The 18003-nt window shown below is 39.9% G+C and overlaps 1 long non-coding RNA gene across 1 annotated transcript; it reads right to left on the reverse strand.

Moving 5' to 3' along the window:
* Positions 1–1812: 1812 nt before the first annotated feature.
* Positions 1813–12022, reverse strand: LOC142070255 (uncharacterized). The gene is made up of 4 exons (XR_012666230.1): positions 11946–12022; positions 11326–11361; positions 3916–4034; positions 1813–1896 (listed from the first exon to the last, which is right to left on the reverse strand). It is a non-coding gene; the product is annotated as an uncharacterized LOC142070255 (long non-coding RNA).
* Positions 12023–18003: the final 5981 nt, after the last annotated feature.

Raw genomic sequence — 18003 nt, forward strand, 5'->3', positions numbered from 1 at the left:
AGCAGGATTATCAGGGAAACCTAGGCTTCCAGTTCAGCAGGCCAAACAACAGTTTGTAGCCAACTCTCGGATAAGCCTTGCTCACTGCCTGCTTTAGTCTATGACATTTCATGAACAGTGTCAGTACCACAACAGGCCAAACAACGTTTCAGCGATTCCTTTTAAGCAACCTGGTGGTAGTCATTAATTTCTTATGAGAGTGAGAAGTTTATTTGTCCTTTTACTTAAGCAAGTAGAAATGTATCACTTGTTTCTTGTTGTATACTATAGATGGTACAACTTGTAACACAATAATAAACATGCTGGAGTGGCTGGATTTTCAAGGGCCTGTGACACACCAAAAGCCTGACATTTGGACACAGAGATCCTATTGAATCACTGCTGTTAGAGAAGGACTAAACCTATTAGATCTCTAATCAGCCTCCTGATCTCCCAGTGCAGGACCGTCCCAAAACATACATTTTCTAGTGTTCTGTCCAGGCTACATTTTAATGTTTCAGGTGACAGGTTTATGACTATTTCCCTAGGGAGGCTACTGTATAACCCAACTGGAACTTTTCTTAATATTTAGCCTAAATGTTCCCTTTTACTTGTCTTAGTTAAATCCCTTATCCTACTGCAAAAACCTCTTCTCTCTCCTTGGGTGAAATCCCGGCCCAAATGAAGTCAATGACAAAATGTCAAGATTTCACCATTGGTCTTTACTAGCAGCAGTTATTATATACCCCTTTGTTTTTGCTTAGTCAAGCAAATGTATCTTGCTCTTGTAAACTTGCATCATAAAATCAATCCCTGTAGTTCTTCTGTGAACTCTTGATGAAGTTTTTAACTATGCCTGAAATAACACAGATACCTAGATACCTTCCCCCATCTTGATACATTGCTGTTTGTCATTATTACCATTAGTTTACAATCTTTCAGCCAGTTTTCAGCCTAGAGCAGGCTATTCCTATTGATCTGAATTAATGTTTCAAGTATGATTTCATGATATCTTTTATTCTATGGTTTATTCAAATTCAGTTATATGACATCTACATTTTGTAATTCTGTCAAAATCCTTCATTTTCTAGCAAAACACATTCTTTGCAAACCAGTGTTGCTTATTACTCACTATCCTAGAGATGTTTAGCTACTTTTTTCCTCTCAATATTTGTTCCACTGTTTTACTAGGGACAGAAGTTAAATTTATGAAACAATAATTGCAGAATCACTGGGTAGTTGCAGGATAGTGGGAGAGGAGATAATAAGCAACTGCCATGGCAGACTTTGAAGAAGTGGACAGCAAGTCATAAGGAAAACTAATAGAGTCCAGCCACGAGGTAGAAATAATCATGATCATGATGGTCAAAGGCAGCAGGCAAATCAAAAAGAATTAAATAATTGAAGCGCTCCCTTGATTTTAGCTAAGAATAGATCACCTATGGCTCTGGAGAGTGCTATTTCAATGAATTAGAAAGGGCTGGAGCTAGATTGTAAAGGATGACAGAGTTGAAGCACAAGTGTAGATAGCACACTAGGATTTTACATACAATTAGTTTTCAAAGAAGATGCAAATTCATCCCATTGCAGTTGAATCAGGCTCCCATAAAAATGGACAGAGATTGAGCTGAGCTACAAATACAAATGTATACTTAAATATTTCACGTGCGTAAGGACCATTTTGGTAGGGCAACTCTAGTAGACTGATATCCCTGACTAAGAGAAGTGGCATTTGGCAACATTTAATAACCTATATCAGGTCTGACCATCACTGGCATAGATAACACAAGGGATCAAATAGTAGAAAGAAAATTCTTACATGACTCCCGGAGAAATGGATAAAGGTCTCCAATGGCAGAAAGCTGATTCAGAGAAATACAGCAACTAATCAGTATTTGGACCTTGAGTGGACCCAGTCTGGAGAAATATACCACATCAGTAGGGATTTCAGAAGGCAGATTTGAAAAGTACAACACACAGGAGGTGCTTTACATCAAATGAACACACACATCATTAACAACCTGTCATGTAACAGATGTAGAGAGCACAAGAAGTACTTAGAGACATTATTCCAAGGAGAACAAGTCATCGGATTTTTTGTCCTTTTGATATAGAGCTGCAATTAGAAGCCCCGTATTCATTTTATATGACATATGTTATATTATTATTATTATTCTGTCTGTTCTAGGGGCTATGAGTAAACCCATATAGATATCTTTCTTTGTTTCTTGATACTAACCATGTCAAAATGAGAAAAATCAGCTCATTTCTTACAAGTGAAACAAAGGTGACCTGCACTTTATTTTTAAACAACTAAATGTGGTTTTATATACTGAATGTCCCAAATAGCAAGGGTAATGTGAACACTCTGCACATAAATTATTTAACTTACCTTGCTTGTATTCAGCAGATGTCCCTTGAAATCCAGACTAACAGCCTGGATACACTCTGTACGTCCACGCAATCCCTAGGACTGTATGATCATACACTGACCCCTATCATATACTGACATCATAGCTACCAAGGAATCCCACGAGACCACACTGACGGTGGTGGGTAAATGGAGGGTTTTTACTGTGCATGATTTTGAAAACAATACTGTTTTATATCCCAAAGGGCATATATAAAATAATATTGTACCAAATGTTTGCCTAGGACAAGATGGTTGTCGCAATACCACAGACCACAACCACTCTGATCTCACAATTAATTCAGGGATAGATCCAAAATCACAGGATCCTAGGAATGTAGAGTCCTGCTGTCAATGTGAAGATCTGAGCAGCCATGGTCCCAGCATGCTAACAAATACAACATACACAGACTTGTTCAAACATTATATAATACTCCAAGTTGACAAAGATAACAGAATTCACCTTGCAACAATTTAGAAAGTTTCTGCTGTCCACTTGTATTTAAATGCTGAGTTGCATTAACAGTGTCTAAAACTAGGTCATCAGATTGTCCAGACAGCATCTTCATGTCTGGTGGTTAATTATTCTTGATTATATTTAAAATATTTTAAAAAATACACGAGTCATTTGCAGGAGTTAGAATCACTTTTATTGCACTGCAGTTTTCTTTTCCAAAGAAAAAGAATTTCAAATACCCAACGGGCTTTTATAAGGAATGAAGAAATTAAAAAACTGCTTTAAGAATTATGAAAAATACCTTGATAGTTGTCTTTTTAAAAAAGGAGTGTGGAAGCATCTGTCACAACCTTATTGTTATTGAAAAGAAGTTCCATGTGTTAATGGAAATAAAGCCCAGACATGTTCATTCACCCTGAATAGAGACTCTGGCGTTCAAATTCTACAGATTAAGGACAGCTGGATTAAGTTAATGAAAGGACCTTGAGCAGTCATGGTGTACAGGCCCCCTTTGAAAGGTATGGCACTTTGATTTTCATATAGTTTGGCACTTTGTCTTGTTACTCCTCCATCACCATGAAACTTATTACAGTTGACAAACAAGTTGTCTAATATACTGGAAGTATGAAACCTATATAGCATGCATAACTCTGTCTGGATAAAGTACTACAATAAACCCATACTAAAGCAGTCAGATATGGCTTCTTCTGTGTTCCTGACACAAATGACAGCATCTGCACATGGCAACTGCCTCTGCACCATGTTTCTAACTGCATAGGGATATCACTGATTATACAAACAGTGTATAACAGCATTGGGAGTGACCTGCCCACTGCGCTAGCAGAGATGCTTCTGACAATGACAGGCAAAACATGTGTTCGGGAAAAGAGAGTAATGAACAATATTGCCAACTGGTGTGAAAGTGTAACCTAACATTTTGTCAGGCTTTAACAATGATAAAATAAATTGCATAAATATTAATATTAATAATCTTGTCTCAAGGATCTATGAACACTTTACAAAGGTGGGAAAACATCATTAGCTCCATTTAACAGAAAAGGACACTGACCTGAGAGAGACTTGCTCAAAGTGACAAACTGGCAGTCAGGACTGTAACTCAGTTCTCCTGATTCCCAAAGTTCTTAAACATTCAAATAAGCTGTAGTTTGCCAATCCACTTCATGGTCTCTTCAAGCAATAACCAAATAGGAAACAGGAAGAGCCACATTATATGGTTCTTACAAGTGAGGCATGTATATACTTTCAAGTGCTACCGTGATAGCTGTCCTCTTGGTTGACATATTGGAGATTGAACTGGGAGTATCCTGAGCAGCAAATTCTTATATGTGGATTTTGACATAGAGAAGTGTCCCTATAGTCCATACTCACGAGTTACTTACACTCACCAACTGCTGTCCTTGCTAATGCTGTTCAGAGCTATCATACAAAAAAAATTGTAAAAGTTTTCTTTCCATTCTGACTTCTTTCCTTCCATCCCACTCCCTTCTTCAATAACCCCCAACTCTGTGATCCCTGTCACATCCCCACCAGATCACAAATGCTGCTCATATTTACACTGTGCTTTGGCTGGATGACTGAAGTATCCCACATTAATTATGAAACATTTCATTCTGCCTGGAGGCCCAAGTAGCCAATATGAAGGCAGTTTCAAGCACATGAGGATACAATTGATACCATGGTGCAGCAGAGTGAAAGAAGTGGGAAAGAGATGACAGACTGAATAAATGGCAAGCAAATTGGGGAGGATTGATTGAAAAGATTTTGAGTTATGACAGATATTGAGTTTCTTCAGATAGGACATGATGTAGTCAAGAAAATCTGGAGGGCACATACCATATTAGCATGTTGTTTCTGCGACTGATGAGACTCAACTGCTTACAATAATTGACTCCTCCTGTCTCCAGAATAACTTCTAATGGTCGCTTAGTGTTTGTGCCCAGGGTAATATCAATTTAATACATGAACATTCCTTGTGGGATTGCTACATAAAGAAATGTATTCTGCCAAGCAGAGGGATGAATTCAAGTATCTAACAGGTACTTTTCATCTCTAAATACTGGGCATATTTAATATAATTTTTAAAGCCTGTACTAACTTTCTTTAAAATTTGAAAAAGTTAATTTCACAGTTAAATATGTGTTTGAAACAAAGGAAAGAAGTAGAGTGACCACAGGAGAAGGCTAAAGTGTTGCTTAACAAGTTGCTATTTCTGTTCACAGCCCAGATGGGAAAAATACTAATAATACTGTCAAAGTTTCATTTACTTATTTAAAAAATAATAAACCAACATGATTAATAATAAGATCCTGATGTACTTTGGAAACAATATTTCTCAGAATTTTTTCTTCTGCCCAACTTCTATTCATGGTAATGCAATCTGGATCAATATTTACAAAATTCATCCACCATTTCTTTAGTTATTTTCCTGAAACATTTTCCACAATGAGTCGGCTTCTCTGAGAAGGAAGTTGGCAGATTATTTCTGCTGTTACTCTTTTTCTATTCTCTGCTGAAAATACAGAATATTATGCCAAAAATAATTTCCAGATCAGTATGCTATTTTTATTAGTCTATAGTATACACATTTTTAAAAGTAATTTACTGATAGCTGGCAACTCTTGTCTGCCACTTGTGTGATTTTGCTTTCAGAATGCAGCAAACAGGATTGGTGCGACCTTTCCTTCCAGGGTATCGGAATTTACATTAGTATCATACCAGTTTTTAGTAACTGGGAATCATTAATTCCATGAGAAATGATGACAAATCTTAGCCTTAAGGCTAGAACACTCTTGAAGCATGCTAGCGCAGATTTTAACAGATGTCACTTTGTACCACTGATGACCATTCTGAAGTTCCTGTTACACTGCAGACAAATTAATTGTGACATACTAATGTAATTTTCTTTTACCATGAACTGTCAGAGTACAAAACTTGTCCAGTTCAGAAAGACAATAATTTCATGGACAATCACTCTTCACTGTACCTCTGATTAAGAAGCTTTTATAAATAATTCAAGCTGTGACTGATTAGTTTTTATACTGTCAAAAAGACATGCCTCTTTAAATCATGCCTAGATTTAAAAAAAAAAACAAAAACCCACAACCCCACAGTTTCCACAACAACCCTAAAAATCACAAAAGTAGAAAACATCTGTGTGATCCAGGCAATCCCAAGCCAATACAAATTGTTCACTATAATACTTGGTTCAGTTTATTTTCAAAAAAATCAAACTAATTGTGTTTATTGCACATCCCTTAGGATGCAAGAGTTTTAATAAACCCCAGAAAATGTGTTTTTTTTAAATATTATCACAAGGTTAGGCCCTGGTTATTTAATAAGAAAGTTATTTTCTTCTTATTAAATATGTATAGGCCCTGATCCAGCTCCCATTAAAGTCAATGGAATGACTTCTAATGACTTCCTTGGCAGTTGGATGAGGCCATATTGCAGAAGCACTCAAAGGCCTCAGCTGGGATGTTGTGTTAAATGCTGCACAAATATAACTTAAGACATGGCCCCATGGAAGTTAGCGGAAGTTTTGCCATTTCCTTTACCCACATGATCAAAGAGGATTACATCTGGAGGGTATAAATATCCTGCCCTGACTGCATGCCTGACAGGTCAGTGCCCACACCTGAGCTGGACTTCTGGGTCCCTATTACTCTGCTCACCTCTTTTGCCTTTCCCTCATAACTCAAGGAAGCAGGAACCCTTATGGGGTCCACAATCCCTTTCTTCTTGCTGCCCAGACAAAGACCTACTGCATTCAGTTGTGGAGTGCACTTTATAATAAGTAAATATTTTAAGTTATTTAGTATCCTGTCTGTCTCTCAGCCTAGCCCTCTTTAGTTAGCTTAGCAGGATTGTGGCAAAGGCAGGTCTTGAGGCAGGATATGAAAGTAGAGAACCTAGCTGCGCTCAGTTTTGGTTCTAGATGGATTTTTTTTCTCTGTATAGAGGAATGTGTTTGATCAACCTACTTGCAACAGTGCCTGGGCTTACCTAACCACCTTCTCTGACTCTGACATAGCAACTACATGCTTTTAAATGGTATTTAACTGGCTCTGAGCATGCTCATTTTATCTTACTATATTCTCCTAATTAATTCTGCTTCGTCTACTTTCTTCTAGAACAGACCTGAAACTTAACTTTCCATTAATATAAAACAATGAGAACACTCCAGTCTTTTTTGTTTTATATCATAAGGCAACACAGTTGATTTCAATAGTACAGTCAGTCTATCACATGTACAAATGCCTTCAGCCAGAAATGCAAAGTCAACTGTTATAAAATCTCTATTCAGAGTGAACAGAGAGATTAGTCCCTCACTTCCATCAGTTTCTCCTTATGTTGCCACAGTCTTTCCCCATTTGGTCCATCACAACAAAGTCATTGTGGTTCTATTTCTTGATTTCTCTGAGATTCTGCCAATATCCAGTTTTTCCAAACAAATTTAAAGATCTGGTCTGACTATACATGCATTCATGTAAAACCAAAAGTCATCTTTCACTCTAGTTATTTATTTTCTAGAAACTTTTCATTTAGCATTCCAGGTTACAATTTGCATGAATAATCAGGATTTTTCCCCCTTCCTTTTTTGGAAAGTTGTAGGAATCTAATGGAATAGCCCTATGGATTTCAACAGGGATGAAACAATAGAAAATATTCTAAAACCATAATTTAATAGAAAATTATAGCCTTCCTATGGAATTTTGTACTGTCTAGTAGATTTTAATTGGATAATTGTATCCCTTCTATTGATCTGTATAGGTAGGATTCAACTTTTTATAGAGAGGTCACCATTCATTCTAAATGCTACAGCAACTTTCCATAAGAGAGACAGCGGTGTGATATTTTGTATCCCTGATCCTTCTTTTTCTCTCTCTTCTTTTAGGAGAAGGTACCAGAGCTTTCCTGGGCTATCATGTACCACCCTCCAGAGTTGACTCTTATTCCTCACTGTAAAGAATTCCTTCCTTCCTGAAAGGTCTGGGCTGGAAATATTTCATAGAATCATAGAATCATAGAATATAAGGGTTGGAAGGGACCCCAGAAGGTCATCTAGTCCAACCCCCTGCTCAAAGCAGGACCAATTCCCAGTTAAATCATCCCAGCCAGGGCTTTGTCAAGCCTGACCTTAAAAACCTCTAAGGAAGGAGATTCTACCACCTCCCTAGGTAACGCATTCCAGTGTTTCACTACCCTCTTAGTGAAAAAGTTTTTCCTAATATCCAATCTAAACCTCCCCCACTGTAACTTGAGACCATTACTCCTCGTTCTGTCATCTGATACCATTGAGAACAGTCTAGAGCCATCCTCTTTGGAACCCCCTTTCAGGTAGTTGAAAACAGCTATCAAATCCCCCCTCATTCTTCTCTTCTGCAGGCTAAACAATCCCAGCTCCCTCAGCCTCTCCTCATAACTCATATGTTCCAGACCCCTAATCATTTTTGTTGCCCTTCGCTGGACTCTCTCCAATTTATCCACATCCTTCTTGAAGTGTGGGGCCCAAAACTGGACACAGTACTCCAGATGAGGCCTCACCAATGTCGAATAGAGGGGAACGATCACGTCCCTCGATCTGCTCGCTATGCCCCTACTTATACATCCCAAAATGCCATTGGCCTTCTTGGCAACAAGGGCACACTGCTGACTCATATCCAGCTTCTCGTCCACTGTCACCCCTAGGTCCTTTTCCGCAGAACTGCTGCCTAGCCATTCGGTCCCTAGTCTGTAGCTGTGCATTGGGTTCTTCCGTCCTAAGTGCAGGACCCTGCACTTATCCTTATTGAACCTCATCAGATTTCTTTTGGCCCAATCCTCCAATTTGTCTAGGTCCTTCTGTATCCTATCCCTCCCCTCCAGCGTATCTACCACTCCTCCCAGTTTAGTATCATCCGCAAATTTGCTGAGAGTGCAATCCACACCATCCTCCAGATCATTTATGAAGATATTGAACAAAACCGGCCCCAGGACCGACCCTTGGGGCACACCACTTGATACCGGCTGCCAACTAGACATGGAGCCATTGATCACTACCCGTTGAGCCCGACAATCTAGCCAGCTTTCTACCCACCTTGTAGTGCATTCATCCAGCCCATACTTCCTTAACTTGCTGACAAGAATACTGTGGGAACAGTATTTCAAACAACTTCTAAATATTCAGTCTGGCCAGAATATTTAACTCATGAAGAGAACTGAGCTTTAATAGAGACACCACAGCATGCTAGGTTCTGGTTGTCTTATTATTGATCACTTGTACTGCAGAAGTGTTTGGAGACCCCAGTCATAGGCCAGGGCCCCGTTGTGCTAGGCATTGTACAAACAGGTAACAAAAAGACAGTCTCTGCCCTAAGGAGTTTACAATCAAAACCCACTTGGAATAAATAGGTCACGTATGCACAATAGGCACTGACTCTGTGGGTGCTCCAGGGCTCAAGCACCCACAGAAAAAAAAATAGGGGGTGCTCAGCACACATGAGCTATAGTGGTTCCTGTCACTCTCCCCCTCAAGTTTTGTAACTGAGGTCTGATCACTGGGCCTGCCCTAGGCCCACACAGAGCTTGAGTGTGGAATATGATAAGTTTACAAAAAGAAAAGGAGGACTTGTGGCACCTTAGAGACTAACAAATTTATTTGAGCATGAGCTTTCGTGAGCATTCGATGAAGTGAGCTGTAGCTCACGAAAGCTTATGCTCAAATAAATTTGTTAGTCTCTAAGGTGCCACAAGTCCTCCTTTTCTTTTTGAAAATTTATTTGAGCATAAGTTTTGTGGGCTACAGCCCACTTCATCGGATGCATAGAATGGAACATATGGTAAGAAAATAGATATATACATAGAGAGAATGTGAAAAGGTGGAAGTAGCCATACCACTGTAAGTGGCTAATTAATTAAGATGAGCCATTTTCAGCAGAAGAAAAGAACTTTTGTAGTGATAATCAAGATGGCCCATTTAGACAGTTGACAAGAAGGTGTGAGGATACTTAACATGGGGAAATAGATTAAATATGTGTAATGACCCAGCCACTCCCAGTCTCTATTCAAACCCAAGTTAATGGTATCTAGTTTGCATATTAATTCAAGCTTAGCAGTTTCTCATTGGAGCCTGTTTTTGAAGCTTCTTTTCTGTTGCAAAATCACCAAATTCTGTACTGCTAACAGCTTCTGCCCTTGGGGCAGGGAGTTGGTTTATAAACAGAGGCAGGGTGATTAAGATAACAAAAGGCTTGTCATTAAATTAAATTAAGGATCCTTAGATGATCCTGAAAGCATTGCCAGCACTCCTGTTAAAAGATAAGAAACAAAGGGTAGGAATAAATTGTCAGTTTTCAGAATAGAGGGAGTTAAATAGTGGTGTGCCCCAGAGGTCTGTACTGGGACCAGCGCTGTTCAACATACTCATAAATGATCTGGGAAAAGGGGTAAAATAGTGAGGTGGCAAATTTACAGATGATACAAAATTACTCATGATAGTTAAGTCCAAAGCTGACTGCAAAGAGTTACAAAGGGACCTCACAAAACTGGGTGACTTGGCAACAAAATGATAGATGAAATTCAATGTTAAGTGTAAAGTAATGCAAACATAATCCCAACTATACATACAAAAGAATGGGGTCTAAATTAACGGTTACCCTTCAAGAAAGAGATTTTGGAGTCATTTGCAGTACTCTGGAAGCACTATGCACTTTTGTCTCTGCTTGTTATTTCATGAGGAGTTTGAACAGCGTAGAAAAAAGATCATTCTGCAACCCTTCTGGGATATACAGATTGCATACAGATCTATAATGACCTCTCACTGTGTTCCACATGGATGTGACACTCTACAGGGACAAGTCTGACAGAGCTTTCTCTTCAAAGTCCTTTAAAAGCAAAGATGTTGTCTTTGCTTTTAAAATAATATCACAATAATTTGACCTCTCAGACTATGTGAGTTGTCATACCTAATATATCCAAAATACAAACAACAAAAAACCAAACTAGTCAAACCCATGAACTAGCACAGCATGTTTTAACTTTTCTTTCAGCATGAAACAAGGAAAATAAATCCCATCAGTAAGTAAATGAAGTGGATCTCAGCATAACCAATCTATGAGCCTAAAATGAGTTTAACTCCATGGTGGGAAGGTTTCAGATTCATAAATTATAAACCCAGAAGGGACTACTGTGACCATATATACAAATTTAGGGGGAGATTTTCAAAGACACAAAGGGCAGTTGAAGCATCTAATTCTATTGTCTTTTAGTGGAAGTTGGGTTCCTAACTGCCATTTGGGCCTTTGAAAATCTCACAAAGATAATAATAAATTGGCCCATGCCCACAATTCAAAATCCTGATAGCTAATAACCTGCTTTGAGTTATTAATGTCTCAAATGTAATCAAAATGTTAATAGAATTTAGGTTTTGATATAGGGGATTGTTTACCCCAACTTGACTGAGGAAGAGAAGGTTACTTACATTGTGCAGGTTCTTCGAGATGGTTGCCGAGACAGCCTGTTCGGAGGAAATAAAAGACAGATTACTGAACAGTCATAGAATGAATACAAGAAAGACATATATCCATAAGTGGAAACAATTCAGCGCTTGGTGCCAAGATAAACAGATCTTACCAACATCTTCCCTTCTAACAAGGGTCCTGGACTACATATTAGAACTTTAAAAACCGGGACTCTTCACAAGCTCCATCAAGGTACACTTGGTGGCTATCACAGCTTTCCAAGAGAAGGTGGATGGAATCACTATATTTGCCCACCCAATGACTAACCGCTTTCTTAAAGCATTGAGAACACCTACTCCCACAATAAGGAAACTGCCACCCAACTTCATCTTATGCAGTCTTATGGGAAAGCTGTTTGAACCCCTTGCAATTGGCTCATTACTACATTTATCTATGAAGGTGGCCTTCCTCATCATCATCACACCCTCCAGACGAGTGGGAGAGCAAGGTGCCCTAATGGTACATCCTCCTTACACAACGTTCTTTAAAGATAAAGTTACTTTAAGACCACACCCCAAGTTCCTACCCAAAGTCGCTCCCCCCGCCCACACGCTTCATTTGAAACAACCCATTTACTTACCTGTGTTTTTTCCAAAACCACATGCAGATGGAAGGGAGGCATCACTCCACACAGATATTTACAGAGCATTAGCTTTTTACATTGAAAGATCAAAAAAATTAATGACAGGTTTCAGAGGAACAGCCGTGTTAGTCTGTATTCGCAAAAAGAAAAGGAGTACTTGTGGCACCTTAGAGACTAACCAGGTGCCACAAGTACTCCTTTTCTTTTTGCAAAAAAATTAAGAAAATCACAGAGACTTTCGGTCTCCATAACAGAATACTCAATAGGACAAACCATCTCAAAATAGAGAGACTATCCAAATGGATATCAGGATGCATCCATCTTTGCTTCCAAAAGAGCAACCTACAAGCCCCAGTGGGAGTCCGCACACTTTACCAGAGCACAGGCAGCTTCTGTGGCCTTTCTCAACAATGTCCCCATTACCGACATTTGCAGAGCAGCAACCTGGGCATCAGCCCACACATTGACAGAACACTATGCTATAGAACAACAATCAACATCAGATGCTTGTTTTAGACTCACGGTGTTATCCAACATTTACAACACAACTCCGAAGCCCCTCCCTTCCACTGAGGAGCACTGCTCAACAGTGACCTAAAGTGGAGCACCCACAGGGACACTCCAAGAAGAAGAAGAAGAAGAAGAAAGAGGTTACTCACCTTGTGCAGTAACTAAGGTGTTTTGAATTGGCTGTCACTGTGGGTGCTCCACTACTCTCCCACCTCCCCTCTACTTCAGAGTTTCATACAGATTCTCTGCGGTAGAGAAGGAACTGGGGGGCGGTTGGTTGTGCAGCACTATGTAACCACCTGGAGTGGTGCAAGACAGTGATGGCGCGTGTGTGACCCAACTAGGCACTGCTACCACAAATCTCTGTTTCAGGTGTAAGGTGTACAGACACCTAAAGTGGAGCACCCAACAGAGATGCTCCTCAAAGAAGAAGGGAATTGAGTTGCTACACACGTTCTCTGATTATTAGGTTATTTTCAGAATAATGGATGTATTTACAGTACCACACTAGACCTTCTGATCATTAGACCCATTCAGAAACTTTAGGGATGAGGGCATTTGGGCCTTAGTCTGAAGTTGGAAGTATAATTCTCTATGTAATTTGGTCAGGAACTTTTCGGCTAAAAAATTTTCAATTTGTAGAAACCAGAACTTTTGATGGAAACATATTGGTTATGAAAAAACTTTTGTCAGGATTGTTTTTCAGGTCCAGGAGGAAATTTCCTGTAACACAGAGAGAGAGATCCAGCCCAGAATAGCCAAGCAGTTGGGGGATTCATGTAGGAGACCCGGTGTTCAGTCTGCTAGATTCAGACTACTGACTTGAGCCTGGGTCTCCCACATCCCAGCAGTGTACCCTAACCATCTGGCTATCCCAGGGATCTCTCCCATATCAAATGTTTTTGTGAAATTGAATTCTCGTTTCCAGGCAGTCCCGTATGTAATCTTACCTCTGGTGTGCTTGGCAATAAACTCTGTAAGTAATTGGCAGGTTCTAAAGGGAGGTCAACCTTTCTTATTTTAAGTATCTGTTAATTTCACACAGACACGCGCACACACACACATCCCAAAGAGAAATTATTTGAGGGCACAGCCACCAGTAAATCACAGCTCTTCTGCCACTCGGAAGAATAACAGTCATTTATTGCATTTAATCTGGAAGAGGTTAAATACATTACAGTTACTATTCTCATTCTATTTGACTGGGATACGGCACACTTAAGCCAACAGCTCAGATGATTTATTTGCCTGTCTAGATAAACTGCCTCCTCGTGTCTGCATCTCATATTTAAATATTGTTTAACTTAGGCTATGCCTACACTTAGGACAGTGTGCAGAGTACATACATGGCATGCCCCCCGGAACACAGCTATAACTAGCAGTGTAGAAGGTGAGGCACTGCTTAGGTGAGTAGACACATCAGAATCTTAGGGTATGTACCCTACATGGCTCTCTATGCACAAAAGCAGTGGCTTCCATGGCTATGCTGCTATTTTTAGCAGTGTAGCATCCTGCTGCCTCTCCATTGCAGGAGTGTTTCCCCACCAAAGGGAAAGGCTCCAGCAACAGGAAAAGGGTCTGGCAGGGGGAAGCAGTGGGAAAAATCTCTGACAGCTCCCCACTGCCAGAGCCTTTTCTCCTGCCTCCCCTGTGCCAGAGCCTTTCATTGCCATGTGTAGCTACACACCACTGTGTGGATGCACCCTACTCCACTGCAACATGTAGCTGCATGCCGCCACCACTGTAGACAAGGCCTTAATGTTAAAAATAGTGTGTTGGGGGGTAGAATATATTCCACTTTACTATAACCACTTTACACACAGCAGGGAATGCAGGGAATTAGGAGCCACCATACTGCATGAGACCAGTGAGCCAGTTAGTTCAGAATCCTGGCTCTGACAGTGGCCAGAACCAAGGACTCTGTTTTCCATTTCATTTGGCAGTCTGTTGATCACTCTCTCATTGATGGGGTTACAGGCAAAGTGCTAGAATTGAAAAAAAAATTGCTAAAAAATGTATTTCACAGCCAGGTAAGGTTTCCAAGATTCCAATACATTTAAAGTGATTTCCTTGAAAAAGCCAAGGTAGAGGTTTGTCAGATTTGTTGGCTTTCTCAGAACAAAATCTTTTAGGCGCTCTAATTGCATACACCATTCAGATAATATCAATTACATTTATTTCTCTAATAGTCTTGCTCATTTATTTCAAAGTGCTACTAAAGCACTATTCTGTAATTTTTCCAATTGGGTTTAACTGATCCTGAAGAGCCAGAAGTTGTTGGTTTACCAAAGCAGTCACACTTCAAAAGTTTTTCCAAGTTTGCAAGATTCTATCGGGGTGCAAGTATCACCAGCAATATCTCTCATACTGGAAGAAATTTTTGACGTGCAACTCCTGACACTGCTTCCTTCCTGACATATTGAGATAGCCCTGCCCCTTCTCACTTGCTGGTCCCCACCACAGCCAGAGACAGGAAATCTCAGGGGTGTAGCGGTTAGCTAGATAGTTATCTGGGGCATCATTACACTACATTTCAAGTTTATCTATTGACCAGTGCCATCCACCCTTTAGGTTCCTTTACTATTAACATTAGTACCAGCGGAGCATGGTCCTGAAATGCTAATTGAGCCAAATCTGACAAACAATTTCTCTGGCAACCAGATGAATATCAAGAAAAGAGTAATCTAATCTCAAATATGATTGGTGTCGCAGTGAAAAAAGTGCAATCTCCTTTCAGAGGCTGCAGATGGCATCTTACATGTTTTTGTCTCCTAAAAGTTTTCCTAATTTTTTCACTTTCAAGTTGAGAGAGTTAGTGGGACCTGAGCAATTTTAGAAAGTATATATATAACAGTGACACCTAGAGCAGGGCCCCATTGTGCCAGGTATTCTACAAACAGATATGGTATGGCTTCACAGCAGAGGGTACCAGGATACAGGTACTCTTGCTTGCCAAGCCCACCTGTAAATGTCCACACTGCAGAGTCACATACAACTCATACCAATGTCCACGCTGCAGTTACCCAAGTTTAGCGCTAGGATTTATGGGGGTATATCCCCAGGTTCTTAGCACCTGACTACCTTGAGCCAGTCTAGGAATTTATTGGTGATGTATTGTGGGAAATCTTGTCTGTCCTTGAGTAAGAGGCAGTTCCTACTTTGAAGAGCTAACCATCTAATTGGATAAAACCACCCATTGGAGGGAAAGGAAACAAAAGGAAAACTGACTTTCTTGAAGCCCACTTAGCAGCACAGTGGCAAAGCTGGAAAGAAAACCCCCATCTGCTGAGTTACAGAGCAGTGTGTCTTGCAGTAGACCATGCTATCTTGTTCACAGCCTCAGCCAGTCACTGATCATTATATTCAGGATGAGGAAGGAATTTTTTCCCCTAAGGCAGATTGGCAGGGACACTAGGGTTTTCATAATCCTTTATGACATGGGGTGTGGGCCACTAGCTAGGTTCATCTGGGTATAGATCATATAATCAATTCCATGCTATTGCAGGTCCTCAGGCATTGGTCATCGCAGTCCCTCCTGTTCTCTGCCTGTGTCACATAAGAGATTAGTATCCTGGGGGCTGTAATACTTTGGTCTAATTCTGGTTGTTGGGTTTGGTGTGGTGGTGGCTGGGGGGTGTTTAGTGGTCTGTGATATACAGGAGGTCAGACTAGATGATCTGGTGGTCCCTTTTGACCTTAAACTCTATAACTCTAGTAGCGACAATGAGTCCTACCACTCCCTATTCCCAATGTTCCACGTGTATGCAAATCTTGAATATGTAATTAAACATAATCAGACTAGAGATAGCGTATACATTTTATTCCCACTTTCTCCAACAACCAGTGCAATCCTACCCTCCTCTCATAGTATTGTTGCAGTCAGATGAATGGAACATATTTATGCACACACAAAAACTTCTCACCACCCTGGCTCTTAACATACTATGAAGAGTAGAAATACCCCTCCACACTTCAAATTTTCATGCTCAGTGTTTGATGAAAGGAGATTCTTGAAAGAGGGGAAAATCATCCTTTAGTTTCTTTTTAGATAAGAACTCTCATTTTACAGGGATGGTCATAGTCTAATGTCTAGTGAGATAATTTTACACGAATCATCCATTACAGAATGTTAACACTTATGTTTGTATCTTGCAAATAATTGAACTCAGAGTAATCCTTTGTTAGCAAACATCTGGAATGATAAGTGAGAAAGGAAGAGAAGAGATGTTCTAAGACAGATTTTAAAAAACTGTAATGTTCCTTTGTTTCTTTGTTCGAAAATCCCAGAGCATATGTGCCTATCCTTTCTTATAACGATTCAAACTCTACCTATCGAGGTAAATCAGTAGGCCATGAAAATAAAAATAAACTGCCATAGCTAAGCAAGAGAGAATCCAGATCATAACTTGGTTAGGAAAGGAAAGGAAATTATATGCTCGGTAGAGTCTTGCTTCTTCTATTAAAATTCCGAACTCCCTCTTTCCACCTGCCACTTCAACAATATAGTCAACCACCAACTCTACAGTAATTATATAATGTTATGTCAACAGTATAGTTGCACGCATACTTGAGTGAAATATACGCTTTGTCAACCCAAGACCCATGGATAATGAAAAAGGAAAAGACAGCAAGATCTCTAGGGGAAGGGATGAGGAATTATCATAGAATCACAGAATATCAGAGTTGGAAGGGACCTCTGGAGGTCATCTAGTCCAACCCCCTGCCCAGAGCACAGGGTTACAGACAGGATACACTATAAAGAGTAGACAGAAACATTTCCCTGCTTTGCACAGCGAGTCTTTGATCCATAGTTGTGTAACTGGCAGAGGTGCCTCACACACACAGTATTCAAAACTTTCCTAGATTCTAAGAAATGAACACATTTCAAAACTCAAGTCATCTATACTAAAGGCTTTTCTCAATAGGTTCTCCACACTATTCCTCATTCATTCTGTGTTAGGAGGAATGCAGAATAACCCTATTTTATACCATATCCCAAATACACATAAGCTAGTGAACACTAGAAGAGGGCCAAATTCTCCTCACTAGGGCTGACATTTGATCCATTGTGTCTTGTTTCACTTGAGCATCTCAGTAGCTTGCTCTTTTGACATGATTTATTTTCTAGATATCTCTGTATTGTGAATAATTATTTTTCTCATTTGCCTTTTGTGCACATACAAATTCTATCTACCTTCAAGGGTGAAGCTCCTGTGTATAGCTGACGGAGGTTTTGGAATTCACTCCTGTAGCAACTAAAAATAATCACCAACCTCACCACCCTCAGGTCCAAATGCAAATCCCACTGTCTTTGACCTTGCCTCCCCACACAGAAACTCCAAATCTATTAGCATTTCTGGGACACTCATAAAAATCTAACACAACTTATTCACCCTGGGGGTGGGGGTGGGGGGGGAGTTTGAAGAGGAAACTTTACTGATGGTAAGTTGTATGATTTTTAAATCTGAAAAATACTCAAACATGGTGATGGGCATGGTATAAGAACCTAAATAAAAAAGAGCTGGAAACATTTTTGATCAGAGAG

The sequence above is a fragment of the Caretta caretta genome, chromosome 28, assembly GCF_965140235.1.
Source record: "Caretta caretta isolate rCarCar2 chromosome 28, rCarCar1.hap1, whole genome shotgun sequence".
Classification (NCBI taxonomy): domain Eukaryota; kingdom Metazoa; phylum Chordata; order Testudines; family Cheloniidae; genus Caretta; species Caretta caretta.